The sequence below is a fragment of the Triticum dicoccoides genome, chromosome 4B (genome assembly GCF_002162155.2).
Source record: "Triticum dicoccoides isolate Atlit2015 ecotype Zavitan chromosome 4B, WEW_v2.0, whole genome shotgun sequence".
Taxonomy (NCBI): Eukaryota; Viridiplantae; Streptophyta; class Magnoliopsida; order Poales; family Poaceae; genus Triticum; species Triticum dicoccoides.
In genome coordinates this window covers 15,332,600-15,336,696 of record NC_041387.1, presented here as the reverse complement: position 1 = coordinate 15,336,696, position 4,097 = coordinate 15,332,600, and positions in this window count along the sequence as shown.

Genomic DNA, 4,097 nt, shown 5'->3' with positions numbered 1-4,097 from the left:
TCCCCCGCCCCGGCGAGCCTGAGTTGGAAGCTGCCATGCAACTAAAAAAGCTACAACCGTTCATGCGAAAGCTTCAAACTATATTTGAAAAAGCTTCAACCGACGAAATAGATAAGTTTCATGCGAATACTACAAAAGAAAAAAAGCTACAACCGTCGGCTTGGAAAGCTTCAACCGTGAATTGAAAAGCTTCAACCCGCTTTATACAAGGCTTCAACCAACAGTATAGAAAGCTTCACCCCCACGAGTACACAACGAAAAAAGTTGCAATTGTCGACATGAAAAGCTTCAACCATATTTCTGAAAAGCTTCAACCGTAATTCTGAAAAGCTTCAACTAGAGACCGCGACAAAAAGATTCAACCGTATTTCTGAAAAGCTTCAACCGTAATTCTGAAAAGCTTCAACCGTATTTCTGAAAAGCTTCAACCAGAGACCGCGACAAAAAGATTCAACCGTATTTCTGAAAAGCTTCAACCGTAATTCTGAAAAGCTTCAACCATAATTCTGAAAAGCTTCAACCAGAGACCGCGACAAAAAGCTCGAATCGGCAACTCACTATTGATGCAACTGATTACTGCGGTGGCTTCCCGGCGGAGCTGCAACGGTGACGAACTCCAGGCACCGGCAGTGGTCAATTTTTGTTTGCTGGGTCCATTTTTTTGCTGCATCAGAGGGGCGGGGCCATGGGGCACCCGTGCTCCAACTGGCGAGCGGCGACGGGGAGGGCGAGCGGCGATAGGTGACGGGGATGACGACGAGGTAGATGCCCATGGCTGGGTGTGGGGTGGCCAGTGGCGCTTGCCGTTGCTCGATCTGACACGGAAGGTAGACGACGATGCGGAAGGGGCTCGATCTGACGGTCGGGAGGCAGTGCATCGGACGGACTGGGCTCGACCGGCCCAACTGTTGGGCCGGCGCACCGGCGCAGATCACTGCCCTTCTTTTATACGGCTCTTGCGGATACTTTTTTTGTTGGAGTTTGACATCGGACAATTTTTTTTTATCTCGGGGGAGAGGGTACTTGATTGAAATATTAATTAGAAAAGTTGGTTGTACTTGTAGCATCCGCAGGAGCCAGCTAGCCTTTTTGATAGCAATTAGTTGGGGGGCTGTGGTAACTCTGTGGTGGTACTAGCAGAGCAAGCAATGCGATTCCATAACTACACGGCGGTACACACAATGAATTTCCTTGTGAGTACCTGCAATTACTACTAGTGCCCTTGTATGCTTGCAAGTGAATGGATGTCTCCCCCCCAAACGGGCTGCACGGCCGCTCGCTTTCAAATCGTCTCGAGCCCGGGCGTTAATGGAGGACGACGCGTAGCTCTAGCTAGCTAGATACGCATTCTTTCCCTAGACTTTCTTCGTTCGTTCGTTCGTTCGTTCCCGGGTTTACTCAGGTCATGGGCAACAAGGCACGTGTTAACACTCTTAGTGATACAGTCAGAAATGGTAAGCATGGAGTACATTTCAAAGAAAGTGATTGAGTACTAGTGACAGAGTAGAGGAGAGGAGAGCATGTGGGTTCGTGTCCCCTCTGTCTGCCGCTCCGGCGACCGGTGGCCGGGAGAAGAATCCCGACGACTCTATTCTGGCTAGGGGTTTTAGTTCTCGGGCGGATGGCAGCTATTCTTGATCGGGATTGTCTTCCGGGCTTCGATGCTACATGAATTCATTCGTTCGTTCGTTTGGACTTGGTCGACGGAGTTCCGGTGTAGATTCGGGGCGAGGAGCTCAGGGTTTTCTCGTAGATTTGGCGCCGGATGCGGTAGTAGCTGCCGTTCTGGGATCCTGAAATCTTTGATGTGATTTTTATTACATAATAGTATATCTGATTTTTTTTAAAGAAAAAGAAGGAGCGGCGGGTATGTATGTATGCGCGCATAGGCACGCAAAGTACGGCGCGTGCAGGAGCGAGCTCTGGCAGTGGAGTGCGGCTGCGTGGCGTGGCGTGCCGGCAGGAGGCCCCCATCCCGTCGCATCACCCGTCACCCGTCTCGCGCGCCCTCTGCCTGCGCTGCGCGGTCACGAGGTTGAGGTGACGCTTTTCAAGGCCCGCCTTCATTCATTGCGCCTCCCTCCCTCCCCTCCTTGGCCTCGCTCGCTTGTGCCGCCCGTGCGCCGTCTCTCGCGCGGCGCCGGCACGCCCCCGGACGCAGTAAACGGCGGCGGCTCGCCGGCACGGCAGTGCGCTGCCAATGCTGCTCGTCTTTGTATACCCTGAAGGATCACGTATGTGCGTGTGTGTATCTACTCCGTACGTACGTACACGGGCGGCGACGCATCACGCATGCATGTCTCTCGCGGGCGGGCGGGCGGGCGGGCGGGCATCATGTGAGTTGAACCAGCGGTCTGGTCTGGTCTGGGTGTCTGGGTCCCCCCGCGCAGTCTCTTTGTTGCGAGCTTTGTCCTTTGTAATAAACCCCACCAGCAAGTGCGCTTGCTCGGTTGTACTCCTTGGCCGGTTCCCGATTTATGTGACACCCGGGGAACGATGTGACCATTACGGTATCTCGCAGCTCACCTCATTTATTACCAAACAAGTTTCAAACCGGCCGGCCGGCCGGGGTTCATTTGCTTCTCCTGAACCCACGGGGCACGGGCGCGGCCCTAGCTAGCCAAGAACGTCCAAGCTAAAGAATTTCTCAAAGGGAAAGGGGTAAATAAATAATCCCCTGCACTAAAAGCGCAAAATGAGTAGAGCAAGATAAAAATGTTTGGCGTGGTGAAGAAGGAGGCGACGATTCAATGTACTCTGGCCCTCCTTTTTTTCTTTTCCGGGTAATGCACTCTAGCCCTAGGCCGTCCACCTATGGTTGGGCCTATCTATGGTGCGTGTTGTTCACACACAAACACAACACCGCGAGCCCCGGTGTCGAGCGTGATACGCGGGACACGTCGGAGTAGGGGCCTTGTCGAGAGCCTGGTGCGCTAAACACGGTGGCGAGGTCTTCTGACGGCTCGAAACCCCACATACCTGGGAGGAACCTATAAGGCCGCGCAACGGCTATGGTCTGCCATAAGCCGACCTAGTCGCCCCTAGGCCTCGTGGATCGCTGCCCCGCAACAAGTAGAACAACGAAGAATGAGGAAGAAGAAAATTAGGGTAAATGAGAAAAGATAGAAGATAAAAGGTGATATATTGATTGGTCAATTGCGTGTTGTTCAATTGACCATCATTTCTTACCTATTTATGAGGCGGCTAGACTTTTCATACAAGAAAAGGACTCCAAATCCAAGTGAACCGACTTCGGATTATATGTGGGCGTAAGACGGTAATTCGGTTTTTGAGATACACATGCCACAGACGAACTCGGATTAAAATGATCCAAAAAGCAAGCAAGAAATCTCATGTTGAACGCTTTTTCATCGGAGGTCATCTTAAGAGTTGAATCTCTCCCGCCAAACAAGTGATGGCTGGCGGACATCACTTTTGCCTTGTGGTCGTACCACATTGTATTGACTGTAACTTTTTGCATGCGATCTTGGATTGAGAGGATTCAAATATAAAAATTGTTTGCCTCAACGAGAAGAAGATTTTCCATCTAATGTGATCTTCGGTGTGTAATCAGCCGAGCAGCAACTTTCAGCACCCCGAGCGCTATTTTGGCCCTCGAGATGAACTCAGATTGAGATGACCCAAACATTAAATTTGTCAGTTTTGCCGACACAAGGGTTTTCACAGTGGACACTTATTAATTTGAAGCCATCTTATTTACATTTTCTGTCATGATAAAATCCGGTATCAACATATGCCCCAATTTTTTTTGGCAAAGCTCGTGTAATGCCAGAAAATAATTTGCATCGAGTTTGTTTCGAGGACGATGTTAACACTTCATTGGCCATTTTTATGTGCTAATGGCAATAAGTATATTCAACCATCTTCACACTTAGGACGATAATCATGTATTGGATTAGCAATAAAAGTGCAGCTAATCGAATGTATAGGGATGTGGTAATACCCTCTCATGGTGTAAGAAATTATATTTCATATGTGGATCAAAATAATAACATGGAGGGTAACTAATCATACCTGAGGATGAATTCCATACCATGGGCATCGGTGGGATAGTTAAAGAATATGAATAATGTGTG